Here is a 17,158-nt window from a genome sequence, read left to right on the forward strand (position 1 = left end):
TTATTATTATTAAATATTAAATAATATCATAATAATTCAATATTAAGTATTATTTTTAAGCAGAACTGAGTAGAGTAGAGCAGATCAGATTGAAGCAGAGCAGAGCAAATTTCATTAGAGCAGAACAGATTTCAGCAGAGCAGCTCTAAAGAACAGGGCCTCACAACCTTTCAGAATTGAGACTCATAATAAAGTACAAATTCTTTTAAAGGCGGGTGTATATTAATCTATTATAATACACATTAAAGTTATTATAATAGTATTTAGAGTTAACCTTTATACTACAAAAATTATCATTTTTTGTTCAAGAAAAATTGAAATAAATAATCCCACGGAATAACTATAGGCGTATATTACATGTATGCTTTACACACAAATAGGATGACAAAATGTACCACTACATGCATAATAGGTGACAGGTGGTAGGTATTTTAGGAGAAAAAAAATCGATGACATAGGATGGCAAAAAGTACCACTATGACCGGCTAAAGTCGTATCACCCAATCAAAAGTAAAACCTAAATCCTCTAACTAATGCAGATAGGGAAGTAGGGTCAAATCCACAGGAAAACTGGTCTTTCTATTCCTAATTAATTAAAGCAATCCAAATTATTAAGTAACCAATTTGTTATTAAAAAGTTCAACTAAACTACTAGGAGTAAAAGTGGGAAGGAATAAAAGTAGGAAGAAAATCAAGGGATAAAAGACCTAGGGCATAGGTTTACCAATAAATAATATTCCTAGGTAAAACATAACAAACAATCATCAATGCATCAATTAATCAGATCATAAAGGGTTCACGCTACTTATTACAATAACATAATTAATCTACCGACATTAAATCTCATCTCTCGAATCTCGACTTAACCATTTATAAATTAACCTGCCTATTGAAAGTAGACCTAAACATCAATTATCATCTCTCGAATCTCGAATCAATATTTTCAAACTCATGCATAAAAGATCAGGCCTAACCTAGTCACAGAGCATTTAATCAATCAATAAGAAATTAATCTAGCATTGATAATCAACAACAATAAATTACCCCTTCATATTATTTATGGGTCCCCATAAACCCTAGAAAGAAAACTACTCAGACATAATTAAATTTAAACTAAACAAAGCAATTAAAGGAGACATGATGAAAGAAATAAAGTAAATAATTGAGATTAAAGTAGAAAAAATTGTTACCAAAGTAATCAGAATTAAGGAGTTGAATTAAGACCAAAGTTGTAAAGAGAGAAACTAATCTAAAGCTAAGTAGAAAGAGAAAGTCTAAAAGAAGAGAGATCCTAATAAAAAGCGTTAATATCGTATTTATATCAAAAATAAATACTCCTAATTAAAACTAAGATAAATTGCCGAAATCAGCTCCTAAAAACTTTGTGCCCGATCGGGCCCGCCTTTCTTCCAATATGAGCGTCTCTCGCGCCCGGCCGTGCGCGAACTACTCTTCCTCGCCCAGCCAGGCGCGCCATTGGGCGGTGCTTTCTTTGGCCGGGCCCGGACACTTGGGCAATTTTGGACTTCGATTGGGCTCCGATTCATTGGGCCAATCTGGATTTCCTCTTTGGGTCTTGAATACTCAGTCCAAATGCCTCGGAATCTCAAATGTTAAGCCCTTAATCACTGGTTTGATGACTCTAACCGGCCCTGGGCTGTGAAAACAGGTCATGCTCCTCCAATGCTCATAGTCACTCCATAATATCTCGGGAAAATGCTCCAAAAGTGCAAATCCCTACAAAAGTCAACCAAATCTACAAAAACACTAGAAAATACCAATTAGTAATAAAAGTGGCTCGAAAGAGCCAAAAACACTACTAATTATGACTGAGGGACGGGGGTAAAACACTATATAAAATGGACATGTCAAACTCCCCCAAGCCAAACCTTTGCTTGTAGAGCAAACCACAAGAACATATGTTATTCAAGACTAGTGCTCACACAAATAGTCAAAATCAAGCACAAACAATTCAAGGCAAATCTAATAAACATGTTTCAACATCTATCAATTTCATTCATCCAATCACTTAGCCTCCGTAACAATTGGCAAATAGAACAAACCACAAGAGCATATGTTATTCAAGACTAGTGCTCACACACTCAACTCTCATTTATGTGGCGAGTAGAAGATGTACTCGATCGCTTTCCATCCCAACCCCTTTATGTGAACAATGCCCTCCCAAACTCACAACTCTCCTGTATTTATGAGACATACACTCAGCCTAGTAGTCGACTCGGAATATGTCAAGTCATAACTTGCATTGATAAGCAACACTTTCACATTCACACAACTCTATGCACAAGGTCAGAAGGTCTTTAAAGCTTGTAATGTAAGGCTAGGGTAAAAGGTAGGATAAATTTGGGAAAATGTGAGAGTAAAGCCATGCTTGAGGGAGCCAAAACCTAATAAAAACAAGGTCAAAAATAAATAATGATCAATCATCTCAAACATACTCAACTCCACCAAAAGTTCACCAAATAACTCTAAACATAACTAACAATCCCAACACTTACAATATCACTCACAAAAATATAATAATATAGAACTTGAGTGAATAAACAAACTTTATTTTCCAAACTCTGATTTTCATTGAAACTTACTTTTTCCCTTGTTTCTTTTGATCAACCTCCATCTAGAACATTTGAACATTAAACTTTTTTCTCATTTTGCTCATTTTTTCTATTGAAGTTCACTTTTTTTTTTTTCCACTTTTTTTTTCTCGAACTTCTTTTTTTTTTTCATAACGTCATACTTTATTTTTTCTCAAGAAGATTAAACATTCAAGCTCATAAAAAATAAACTACAATCAAGAACAAAATAACTTCTCAAAATCCACCCAAATTGTGTAAATAATAAGTAAACTACAAACTCCCTCACCTCACTCACTAATAGCTCCCTCAAGCCAAGCTTGAGACTAATAACCAATGGGGCAAAATAGGCTTGTAATGTGGTTTATAAACAACAAAAAGTCAAGACAACAACATGGGTAGCAAGAAGGGAAAAAATGTATCTAAAATCAACTGAAGGCTACCTAAAAGAAGAAATGCCTTCGTCCTCCACAACGTGCATAATAATGAGACATGAAACACTACTCATAGTTGCAAATCAATACTCAAATTCATTGACATATCAGGAACTAACACACATTCCTGGCCAAATCAACTAGTCAAGCACTATATTCACAAGCAGTTCGGCAAAATTGATGAATGTTAAAGCATCCAAGCAATCAAACTTCAAATCATCACTGGTAGAAAATATAAAAAATGACCTACAAAATTGGTGGGAAGCTGAACCAGAATAAAAGGCACTGGTTCACTTCAAACCGGTGGCAAAAACATAAAGGCCACTGGTTTGAACCGGTGCCTTTGTGAACCGGACCTTTTAATTATTAAAAAAAAGCAGCCTTTTCTCCTATTTCTACTCAGCCCCAACCCTAATTCATGCATTCTCCTCTCCTCCTCGCCGATTCTCTCTCCTCTCCTTCTCCTTCCTTCTTCTGCTCCTCGATCTCCTCCTTCCCTTTCTCTTTCTTTCTCTTTCTCGATCTCCTTCTCCCTCGTGTCCTCTTTTCTTTCATTCGAAGACCACCACTTTCACCACCACGAAGACCACCACATGCAACACAATTTTAATCGAAGACCACCACCAATCGAGGTTTAATCAAGGTTATTCGGTTTTTTTTTTTTTTTTTTCTGGGTTTTTGTTTTAATCGGTTTTTTAATCGATTTTTTTTTACGTTAATCCATTTTAATTCTTTTTTTTAGTTTTTGGGTTTTTTTCCACCAATTCGAGGTTTAATCGAGATTATTCGTTTTTTTTTCTGGGTTTTTGTTTTAATCGGTTTTTTAATCGATTTTTTTTTTATGTTAATCCATTTTAATTCCTTTTTTTTTATTATTATTTTCTGAGTTTTTTGTTTTATTTTAATCCAAGGTTTATTTATGTTTATCAATTTTATTTCGTTTTTGTTTTTTATTTCTGCTTTTTAATCTTAATCGATTTTTTTTTATTTTAATTGATTTTAATTCGTTTTTTTTATATTTTTTGGGTTTTTTTTATTTATTTTAATCGATGTTTTTTTTAGTTTAAGCGATTTTATTTCGCTTTTGATTTTTTTTTTCTGGGTTTTTGTTTTTATCGATTTTTATTTTTTATTTTCTGGGTTTTAATCAGTTTTTGTTTTTTATTTTCTAGGTTTTATTTTTTATTTTTTTTTTATTTTCTGGGTGTTTACTGTAATTTCTTTTAATCGATTTTTTTTGGTTGTAATTGGTGCGATATATTGATGCAAGAATCAAGATGCAAGTATATATTGATTTAGATGTTGTATGGGGTTATTTTTGATTGTGATGTTGTAAATTTTTTTTATTTATTTATATTGTAATTTTTTTTAATTATATGTTGTAATTGATTTTATTGATCTATAATGTAAAATTTTTTTGATTATATATATACTGTAGAGTTTCGATTATATTGATTGTGATGTTCGATTTATATTTTGTGTTCGATTAAAAAATGTTCGATTATATTTATACTGTAAAAAGACAAAAAAAAAAATTAATATTTTGGGGATTTTTTTGCATCGGTTAACCGGTGCCAAAAGCAATGGAAATTTTTTTAGAGGTTATTTTTGGCACTGGTTAACCAGTGCCAATAACCATTTTTGCCACCGGTTTGAACCGGTGGCTTTTCATCCAACTAATTGGCACCCCCCACATTGGCACCGGTTCAAACCGGTGGCATTGAGGGGTTTTCAACCGGTGCCAATTTCGTTTTTTCACTTAGTGCATGATCAACAAATCCACAATGCTCATCATCATATACCAAGAATCAAAACAATATTTTCCAAGTATGGGGCACAGGGAAGCATGATTTACAATTCATTGGAACGTATTTTTGGATTTTTGGATTTTTTAATTTTTTTTTTGTATTTTTCATATAAGAAAGTAATAAAACTATACTAAAGAGAAATAAATCTAATCTAAGAAAACACACAAAAAATAAAAAAAAAAGGGAAAAAGAAAGATACCAAATCCAAAAATATCCCCCAAGCCAGAATCAGACAATGTCCTCATTGGCTTGGGAATTAGCCCAGATGGCTAATCCTCATCCATGAAGCCGAATCCTCCACCGCTACCACCTGCACCAGAAGAGCTCACTCCCTTAGAGCTTCTCAAGCCGTTCTCTTTGCTCCCGGGTTGCAATTCGGATGGTTGGCCATTGTGGAAGTTGCAATTCCGGATCATATTGATGACTTGAGCTAGAACTCCTCCCTAGAATCATCCTTGAACTCTTTGATTCCATATTTCAAAAATGGGTATGATTTTTTTCTGATTGAAATTTGGGGATTTTTGTATAGAAATGTAGAGGATGAAGAGAGGATTAGAAATATGTAAGAATTATTGAATTTGGGTGAGAAATGGAGAAGAGATCTTAGAGAGAAGTTAGAGAGTTTAAGGTTTTAGAGAGAGAAAGAATGGAGGAAAGAAGAGGAAATGAGAAAAGAAAGAAGGAAGAAGAAGAAAAAACTAGGCGGTGATATTCGTGCCCGGTCGGGCGATCTAATTTCATAAATTGCTTAGTTCTCGTGCCCGGTCGGGCGACAAAACGCTCGAATTTTTCTTCGACTCTCGCGCCCGGTCGGGCGTCCTTTTCCCGATCGAGAGCGATCAAAATTTCTGTACTTCGTCAATTCTCGCGCCTGGTCAGGCCAAAATTTATGATTTGAACCCTTACTCTCGCGCCGGGTCGGGCGGTGCTTCGCCTGGCCGGGCCAAAGAGTATACTTGGTACAAGAGAATTTCTTTTCTTTTCTCTATAATTAACTAACTCTTTTTCTCCTTTAAACCTGTACGAAAACTCAATAAATACATTAAACTCCATCCTCTCTCCTCTTACCAGAAAAAGAAAGAAATCTAGACTACAAAGCAAGAAAATACGGGTTGCCTCCTGCAAAGCGCTGGTTTATCTAGGTCCCGCACGACCCTCTTACCAAGTTTAAAAATTAGGACCCTTGACCTACCGCTTGATTGGGTGGTTTCTTACCCGGTCGAGCGGTGTTTAGACCACGATGCGGCTTCCTGACATACCCTGTGGGATGCCAATTCACCTTATCTGGTGGATCTTCCCTGTCATCAATGGGGGTTCTTTACTACTACACACAAGAGACACCTTTTTGATCGATTGTTGCTTCAAATTATCATTGGATTGAGCAATTGTAACTCGATCTGGTGGAACACTCACTATAAGCTCAGTCTCCACAACTTGCTTGTTTATTTCCACCTTATCATCTTCAAAGCCAAGATTGACGGTATAGAGGGCTCTTTCTATTGCATCAACTTCCTTTTTCCATTTGTCTATTTCATTTGTAGAAGGTACAACACCAGATACCGCCTCCAAGGGATCTTTTATAAGAGATTTGGGCTTATTAGAACAATTATCAACCACATTAACACTAAAACACTTATCCTCTGTCATGGGGCTTTTAGCGGTATTATTCAAATTGAAAGTAATTTTATCGTCCCCTACTGATAGTGTCAATTTGCCACATTTCACGTCTATAATTGCTCCTACAGTGTAAATGAATGGTCTACCCAATATAATTGGGGTTTGCATATCCTCAGCCATATCAAGAACAACAAAATAAACAGGTATATAAAATTTATCTACTCTAACAGGAACATCCTCTAAAACACCTAAGGGGTATTTAAAAGAACGGTCGGCCATTTGTTAAGTAATATTAGTAGCTTTTAATTTACCCATATTTAATTTAGAGCTCCCAGATAATGGCATGACACTAACGCTAGCACCCAAATCACATAATGCATTATCAATCATTAGATTGCCAATATGACAACGTATAGAAAAACTACTCGAATCTTTCAGTTTAGGTGGAGATTTATTTTGTAGAACGACACTACATTTTGCAGTAAAAGCGACTGTCTTTACCTCACTAATAGATCTCTTTCTAGTCAATATTTCCTTCATGAATTATGCATATGCAGGAATTTGTGTAATTAATTCTGTGAAGGGAACTTGTAGACACCTAAAAATGTCACCCCAAAACCAAACCCGATGATGAACAACCTTTCACCGCCATTATTGGTCGGGCTGAGTATTTAATCTTGGAGTGCTTAAATCCATATTTCCATTTCATAAAACCAACCCAAATCCTATCCCATTTCCCCAAACCATAACTTTTTTTTTTCTCTTTTCATGCCTTTAAACCAAAAATAATTCATTTCGTGTCCTTTAAAATCATTCATTTCGTGTCCTATTTATAAAAACGTTTAATCCAGTTTATTTTGGTCCATAATATGGGTCCAATGATTAAATAGTTGGATGGGGATTTAAAAGAGCTTTCCAACGATATATTATAAGCCTAAATACGAGTTATAACGAATAAGTTATGACCAAAATATTAAACTGAGCCCAAACCGAACCTAAGCCCACCTTACCTACGACCCAATGATCATGTGGAGTGTCCAAATGATTTAATCCAATTCCTTAACCAATTAGGAATAATTAGAAACTTCTATAAGTTTCTAAAAGATCCTAATTATCCTTTTTGAAAAGATAAGATTAAAGAGTTTGAAATTGAATAAAACTCCTTTTTTTGAAAGTCCTAATTTTATTCGAATTGAAAGACATTCAAAGATAGACAGAAATTATTTTTGTTCCTCATAGTTTTTATCTAAATTTTATATGGTTGGATAGCCCTTGAAATTATCTTTCCAATGATATATTATAATATCAATTCCGAGCTATAACGGAAAAGATATGAATAAAAGATCAAACTCTATCCAAAACTGACACCATCTCACTATTTCGGCCATATCTTTTATTCTATAAAATATTTTAATCTGATTCTAATTGGGTTAGAAAGTAGACTTCCAGATCTTTCCAACGAAATCTTATTCATCTTATTCCGATTTTGGATCAAAAGATATGATAAAAACAAAAACCGAAAAAACTGTAGTCTATCGAGTTTTATTCCTATTTAATTCGGATCTTATCTTAATTCTTCGACCCTTCTTTTTTTTCTCTATAAATAGAGGTCATATCACCCCTTTTCCAATCATCAACAAACTTGATCATCAAATCCTTCTCTCTTTCTCTCTTTGACACCAAAAAATCATTATATTCTCTCTCTCCCATATTCTAAGCTTTAAACCTATATTCCTAATTACACCATTTTTCCCTTAAGCACTCCAAGGAGTCCATACTTAACCCGAGGTTCCGTCCTTAAACCAAGGCGTGAAAGGTACACATTACTAAGGGTTTGGACCAAATCAAATCTAATTTTTATTTAATTTAATTTTTAATTTGATTTTTATTTTTATTGAAGTTACTAATGGTTTAATCATGATGTAGCAATTCAAGGAAACGCGGAAAGTGAGTAATTGATTCACTTAATTACTCTTATTTTTATTTATATTGCTAGCATCATCATTATAAGTTTATTATTATTATTTGATTTGAGTAATGCTATTATTGTTGAATTGCTTCCAATATTAATGTTTCTTCTATTATTTTTATGAGCATCATATTGCATGTTTAAAGGAAATATATAATTGAAAATCACGCCTAATAAGATAATTTGGACGACCGGTTTAGTTTCCTTTTCAATCTTGTTATTAAATCAAGTGATCACGATATTTTAGAATTATATGTTGCATTAATATTCAACCAATTTAGCGTAATAATAGTTTGGAGCAAATTGAATATTTTGTTTGTATGCCTTTGAGATCGCAGGAATCACTTTTCACTACAAGAATCGAGTAGAGGCTAATACAGGCGAATGTGACTTCATGACTCACTTCTTACCATCATCCCCGATCCTCCTTTCGTGGTTCCAAACCATATGGAGTTATTAATCTCATGGATTATGAATGGGGTGTAACCTTCACGGGTCAATCGTTGTCCCTTATCGTGGTTGCCTTTTTATGATCCGTGAACAGTTTACAAGTTCCTTAAAAACTTGTTGGCGGCTCCCTACTTTTCTTGTACCTAACTGTGTCCCTAATCGTATGTCAATTCCCACTTCCTATGAGTGCCAAGCATATTCACAACATGCTTTAACGTAGGCGCACTTCGAACGACGCCTACAATTTGGCAACTCCACTGGGGAGGATTCTTGGTTATTTATCGATTTGAGTGATCGGTATTTAATTGAGATGAGTGGATGAGACTTGAAATATTCTTGAAAAATATTCCTGTGATTAAATTGGCATTGTCACATATGCATATGCATTTTAGCTTACCTATTTGCCACAATAGTACGTGTTCTACGTATGTGGCTAGCCCGGGGGATTTATACTCTATCAACTCAAAAACGCTCATGGCAATAAGGGTTCATCCTAGTTTTTTAAATCCACCCAAACCATGGAGTCGAGTTCGATTTCATCACGAACTCGCGGAGACGCCCGTGTGCATACACCCTCAAGGGAGGATGCCTTGCTAACGCGTCCAAACTCTTAACCATGGTACCCTTTGACACCCAAAAGCTTGACCATAGTCGAACATAGAACTTAACTTTAGGTTGCGAAATTCATTGCATCATGCGTGACAATTTATTGACTTTTTTTTATTATTTTTTTTTTCTCTTATCAAACCCTTTTTTTTTTTTTAGAGTCGAGTCATAGAATTTTTTTTGTTCAAATTGAGTTAACCCGGATTTTTATTCTCGTATCCTGCACAAGAGTCAACTTGTTTTGGTCATAGCCGGAGTTCTAGAAAGAGTTACGTGTCGTGACACCTATGGATCTGTAGCCGCGAGTTTTATCTTTGATTTAGAATTGGTTTCGTCCCAATCAAGGTGACAGATCAAAAGTTATAACTTATATACTACTGCCTATCCAATTTAGTTGTCTTTTTAGCTTCAACTTTCTTTCTTTTAATTTTATTATTATTATTATTATTATTTTTTTTATATTTCTTTTAGTGTTAAGCTAGTCTTAGCCAAGTCCTTTAATCTGTGTCAACTCGTATAACATAGGATTATAGATTTTTAGTTTTATTTAATTTTTTTTTATACCCATGAGTCATTACTCTTCTAGAATTCTAGTCCTCTTCCAAGTTTCTTGTGATTTTTTGTGCTAACCTTAACATGTGATTGTTGTTGATATTATTTATGACTAATGATTGCCAATGGACCGTTTTCACCTAGTAAATAGCATAAACATTAAAATTGGACAAAATTAATCAAGTTAGTTTGTCTTTTAGTCTTTCGTGCTATTTGGTCATTGGGTCCTTGTTTTTCACAACTTCCTCATGTCTAGCCATGCGATCATACCACGAGTCTTAATAAACTCACCTTATCACACATGTTGAGTCATTGCACACACTTTGTCTTTGAGTAATCCACTATATTGTTTATGATCGTATACTAGGACCATGCATGCATGCATCGCTTTCGGTCGTAATAGGAATGAGCGGAGTATTTCCCATCAGTTTTCAAAATTGTTTCATACACTCTTCCTTTCCAATCCGAGTATTGATTTAATGTACTAGATGAGTTCATCATTACACAGTACTTGAATCTAAAATCACTAGGCAATAGTTGGAAGAATAAGGGGAACGTCACTCCTTCCTTCTTTTCTTCCAATCAAAGCATCAACAACAAGAAACTTTTTTTCTCACCAGGCGGCAAGAAGTTACTCATAAACAGCCATGAAGACAATGCACGATGCATGCTTCTCACCAAGATTTCATGTTTTCTTCTTCTTTTGTTCAAACCCTTTCCCCTAAAAAGTTTAGCATAGGTTCTCTTTATCCATGTGTCTTTGTCACATTTCTTACCTTCTTCATAAATGAGCATCTCTTTCTTACATTCGATCATGTGATTAGCAAAAACAAAAAAAAAACAAAAAAAAAATTGCCGAATTGAACACAAGGTATACCAATGATTTGAGGTACCTTTGCAACCCTGTCATTCCCCGTTAACCACTCAATCACATATCCATTTCTTCATCAACCACTTTGAGCCTCGTCTAACGTTTGACCTTCATTTTTTCAACCCACATTCACTCAATCCTGGGATTGGAAGATGTGTAATTTGTGTAACATTAAAAAAGAAAGTAAAAAAAAAAGCGGTAAAGCAACAATAAAACAATGTTTAAGGGCAAGTGTTCCAATGTCTTTGATATGAACATGTCTCAAATTGCGTCTCTCATCAAGTGCTTGGTACCGTGCCTGAGAAACATGAATGCTAAGTGAGTGATGGACCGCATGATCTGAGATTGTCTACATTGATTCAAAAGAAAAAAAGAAAAAAAAAATTTGAATAAACTTGCAAAATTCAAAAATTTCAAATTCACAATTACACATCTTGGGGATTCTCTCGGGTCTTGAGCCTTGTACCCCTTTCTTCCTTAAACCATCAGCTTAACCACATTACAACCCTTGAAAGACCTCTTTGAGGTATACATACACTTGTGCAAAGTTCGGTTAGAGCTACGTTCGGCCTGATTCCTAACGGATACGTAGGCAACCTCACATTGAGGTGCGGGCACATTCATATTCATATCCATACATGATCGAGTCAAAGAATATCCAATGCTTACCCTTACCCATCTAGAGCTAGACTTGGGGGCTTGAACCCACATCATTTAGCCTACCCAGCCTAAAGAGTCATCATCTTTGACTATTCTCATATATAATTCCATCACCATAACCCCTGCAGCCAGCCTTAGTATCACATTCACACACTTCACTTCACTCACACATTCATATCCATATCATCCTTCCCTTTAGGAACCCTTTATCATGAAATATTGTTTCCCTACCACGCATGCTTCATCATCTTTCAAGATAACATTCATTAGAAGAAATGTTGTATACTTGCTTAGCTTCCTGACCTGAGCAATATTCGTTGTTTCATGCATCGCATAATGTGCTGAGCAACATTTATATATCAATGATTTGTAATCATACAAAGCATATCGTTCTTAGCTCCTTGACCTAAGAAACATTCACTATGCAATACTCATTAATCATTTCATCTATATACGTGCTTAGCTTCCAAACCTAAGTGACGTTCAAGATCGCTTCTTTACACCATATATGATGCTTAGCTCCATGACCTAAGTTCATTCATCTATCGTGTCACATGATGTAATTTTCCTTAGCCTCCTAGCCAAAAAACATTCATCATGCATATATTATTTTCAAGACAAGCAATTCAATCCATACAATTCATTTCGTCTTGCTTAAGGAGGAAGTTCAAAACTTCTTCCCTTTTTCATTATTTTCTTTTGGGGAAGTTCAAAAACTTTTTCAAAATTTTTATCAAGGGAAGTTCGAAAACAAAACTTCATTTTTCACGTCTTTCTTTTTCGGGAGAAAGTTAGTACCTTCCACTCGTCTCATGACAAAAATTGACAGAAAATTTTTGCTTTTGCATCTTCGTTTGCTTGTGTCCGCACACACATATATACACACACACACACTCACAAGTCATACACATGTCATGTCACATCAAGTCAAACTTGGTCAAGTCAGTGGTCAAGTCAATCACAATATATACGAGTCCATTGGCAAATTTATTTTTGCAGGTCTCATCTACAGCCCACGTCCGGGGACAAGCGGACCATCTACAGCCCACGTCCCGGGACAAGCGGACCATCTACAGCCCACGTCCGGGGACAAGCGGACCTTCTATAGCCCACATCCGGGGACAAGCGAAGCATCTACAGCCCATGTTCGGGGCCAAACGAACCATCTACAGCCCACGTCCGGGGACAAACGAACCAACTACAACCCACGTTCGGGGACAAGCGAACCATTTACAGCCCACGTTCGAGGACAACCGAACCATTTACAGCCCACGTTCGGGGACAAGTGAACCAACTACAGCCCACGTCCGGGGACAAGCGGACCATCTACAGCCCACGTTTGGGGACAATCGAACCACCATCATTTCATGACGCAAGGTTCTCGATACACAGAGACTTGCAATCTCATCATCTATCGACTTTCCTTAAGCATGGAAAGTATTATCCGGTGGATTTCTTCAAGCATCGAACACCGCCAAATTCCTTTGTCGGCTTTCCTCAAGCATGGAAAGAATTATCGGTGGATTTCTTCAAGCATAGAAAAACGCCAAAATCATATGTCGACTTTCCTCAAGCATGAAAAGTGTCATCCGGTAGGTTTCTTCAGGCTTAGAAAGCTACCAAACTCATCAGTCAGCTTTCCTCAAGCATGGAAAGCATTTCAACAAACGTCATCCGGTGGATTCCTTCAAGCATAGGAAAATGCCAAACTCATTTGTCACCGATACACTGGTGTCAGATAAGCGTGCTATCCCTTTACTCTTTTATCTATGGAATTAACATTTTTTGCAGGTATCGGCGTATATAAAGTGATTTAGGATCGCAGAACGTCTTAAATCATTCTCTATCCCTATCGACTACTTTTACTATCGTTTTTGAAACTGACATTTCTACAAACTCAATCAAAGTGGAGGCTTCTGTAGACACCTAAAAATGTCTCCCCAAAACCAAACCCGATGATGAACAACCTTTCACCGCCATTATTGGTCGGGCTGAGTATTTAATCTTGGAGTGCTTAAATCCATATTTCCATTTCATAAAACCAACCTAACTCCTATCCCATTTCCCCAAACCATAACTTATTTGTCTCTTTTCATGCCTTTAAACCCAAAATAATTTATTTCGTGTCCTTTAAAATCATTCATTTCGTGTCCTTTTTATAAAAACGTTTAATATAGTTTATTTTGGTCCATAATCTGGATCAAATAATTGAATAGTTGGATGGGGCTTAAAATATCTTTCAAACGATATATTATAATCCCAAATCCGAGTTATAACAAATAAGTTATGGCCAAAATATTAAATTGAGCCCAAACCAAACCTAAGCCCACCTTACCTACGACCCAATGATCATATGGAGGGTCCAAATGATTTAATCCAATTCCTAAACCAATTAGGATTAATTAGAAACTTCTATAAGTTTCTAAAAGATCCTAATCATCCTTTTTGAAAAGATAATATTAATGAGTTTGAAATTGATTAAAACTCCTTTTTTTGAAATTCCTAATTTTATTCGAACTGAAAGACATTCAAAGATAGACATATATTATTTTCGTTCCTAATAGTTTTTATAAAAATTTTATATGTTTGGATAGCCCTTGAAATTATCATTTCAATGGTATATTATAATATCAATTCCGAGCTATAACGGAAAAGATATGAATAAAATATCAAACTCTATCCAAAACTGACACCGTCTCACTATTTCGGCCATATCTTTTATTCTATAAAGTATTTTAATCTGATTCTAACCGGGTTAGAAATTAGACTTCAAGATCTTTCCAACGATATCTTATTCATCTTATTGCGATTTCTGGATCAAATGATATGATAAAAATAAAAATTGCAAAAACTGTAGTCTATCGAGTTTTATTCCGATTTAATTCGGATCTTATCTTAATTCTTCGACCCTTCTTTTTTTTCCTCTATAAATAGAGGTCATATCACCCCTTTTCCAAGCATCAACAAGCTTGATCATCAAATCCTTCTCTCTTTCTCTCTTTTACACCAAAAAATCATTATATTCTCTCTCTCCCATATTATAAGCTTTAAACCTATATTCCTAATTACACCATTCTTCCCTTAAGCACTCCAAGGAGTCCATACTTAACCCGAGGTTCCGTCCTTAAACCAAGGCGTGAAAGGTACACATTACTGAGGGTTTGGACTAAATCAACTCTACTTTTTATTTAATTTAATTTTCAATTTGATTTTTATTTTTATTGAAGTTACTAATGGTTTATTCATGATGTAGCAATTCAAGGAAATGCTGAAAGTGAGTAATTGATTCACTTAATTACTCTTATTTTTATTTATATTGCTACCATCATGATTAGGTTATTATTATTATTTGATTTGACTAACGCTATTATTGTTGAATTGCTTCCAATATTAATGTTTATTCTATTATTTTTATGATCACCATATTGCATGTTTATAGGGAATATGTAATTGAAAATCACGCCTAATAAGATAATTTGGACGACCGGTTTAGGTTCCTTTTCAATCTTGTTATTAAATCAAGTGATCACGATATTTTAGAATTATATGTTGCATTAATATTCAACCAATTTAGTGTAATAATAGTTTGGAGCAAATTGAATATTTTGTTTGTATGCCTTTGTGATCGCAGGAATCACTTTTCACTACAATAATCGAGTAGAGGCCAATACGGGCGAATGTGACTCCATGACTCACTTCGTACCATCATCCCCGATCCTCTTTTCGTGGTTCCGAACCATATGGAGTTAGTAATCTCATGGATTATGAATGGGGTGTAACCTTCACGGGTCAATCGTTGTTGCCTATCGTTGTCCCTTATCGTGGTTACTTTTTTATGATCCGTGAACGGTTTACAAGTTCCTTAAAAACTTGTTGGCGGCTCCCTACTTTCCTTGTCCTTAACCGTGTCCCTAATCGTATGTCAATTGCCACTTCCTATGAGTGTATAGCATATTCACAACATGCTTTAATGTAGGCGCACTTCGAACGACGCCTACAGAACTGTTACTTGAAAATCTTTAACCATCTCCTGAAACTTACAAACTGCTTATCCAAATTTGTTTTGAAGTGACGATTGGGGAATGGAAGTTTGATAACAGGTTTTGGAGCATTACTGCTCTTGTTTGGAGCTGCTACCTTCCCTGGAGTTGTATCCTGCAATGTATTATCAGAAATATTAGTACTACTCTTCAGCCCTGTAGGGCTATTAGCAACATTGTCAGGTTTAATGGAATCAAGATTAGCATTATTCATTAAAATAGGTTCATCATCCATGGGCATAAGGGGCCCTTCATAGTGTGAACCACTCCTTAGAGTAACTACGAAAGCTTGATCCGTACGCCTGGTTGGCTATGCTGGCAGGGCTTCCTGTTGACGGGCTTGTAGAGTAGAAGAAATCTGTGCAATTTGATTATCTACAATTTTATTATGTGCTATGATCGAATCAATTTTGGCATCTCTACTCTCCATGTGCTTTTGGATACTAGCCAGCATCGCTCTAATTTCTGCTAAAGCAGGGTTGGAAGATGAGGAGAGTTGTTGTGGTTGGTTCTTCTGGCCAACATTTGGGTGGTAATACTTCTGTTGTGTTTGTTGTGGCACCTGTGATTGTGGGGGCGGCGGATTTTGAAATTGGTGCTCCGGTAGGAAAGATATGGATGATTTCGGAACCCAGGATTGTAGGTGTTGGAGTATGGGTCATTCTGCCTATAAGCTTGAAAGGCATTGACTTGCTCCACGGAACTCCTCTAATCTTGCTCCCAATGACCTACAATTGCACAATTTTCACAGAATGCCTCATTAGAATTATTATTAATTGCAGAAACATTAGCTATATTTGCAGTACTAAGATTATCTAATTTTTGGCAAATAGAGGTTAATTGAGCTTGTAAGAAGGATTCAGAGTCGACACTATATTTTTCTTTGTTAGAAAAGCCTCTAGGATTCCATATTAGGAATTATGAATTGCCATATGTTCAATAACTTGACCTGCATCATCAACATTAAGGTTCATAAACCTCCCAGTAGCTGCAGAATCCAATATTTTTCTAGATGAATTTCCAATCTCATTGTAAAAGGCTGGGATTAACTGCCATTGTGCTATATTATGGTGGGGACACTCTCTCTGCAGATCTTTAAATCTTTCCCAAGCCTCATACAAAGTCTCATCTGCCTCTTGGGCAAAGTTTTGAATTGCACTTCTTAGTAAAGCTGTCCTCTCTGCAGGGTAATACTTATTATAGAAATTTAAAACAAGAGTCTCCAAGTTAGTTATACCAAGTGCAGTTCTATTTAATCCATTATACCATAATTTGGCTTTTCCACATAAAGAGAAAGGAAAGAGAATCTCCTTGATTTGGTCTTATGTGACCCTAGCTTGCCTGATGGTATTACAATATTGACAATAGTCTGCAATATGAAGATTTGGGTCTTCACCCTTAGCTCCACTAAATTGCTTCCTTTCATTCTATCATCGTGATAAATTGGGGTTTAATCTCAAATTATACCCCATCAAGAACTGGAGTGGGAGAAAGGTGTGGAAAATTTTTAAGCGTCGGCTGCGAATAATAACTGAGCTTCTTAGGTACCACCATCTTTGA

General features: G+C 35.6%; 1 non-coding gene across 1 annotated transcript; it reads left to right on the plus strand.

The window, feature by feature from the left end:
• The first annotated feature begins 16,660 nt into the window (after window positions 1–16,660).
• On the plus strand, window positions 16,661–16,767 carry LOC145608426 (small nucleolar RNA R71). The gene has a single exon (XR_014105808.1). It is a non-coding gene; the product is annotated as a small nucleolar RNA R71 (small nucleolar RNA).
• The last annotated feature ends 391 nt before the right edge of the window (window positions 16,768–17,158 follow it).

This window comes from Chenopodium album, chromosome 2, assembly GCF_948465745.1.
Source record: "Chenopodium album chromosome 2, dcCheAlbu1.1, whole genome shotgun sequence".
In the NCBI taxonomy this organism is placed as follows: domain Eukaryota; kingdom Viridiplantae; phylum Streptophyta; class Magnoliopsida; order Caryophyllales; family Amaranthaceae; genus Chenopodium; species Chenopodium album.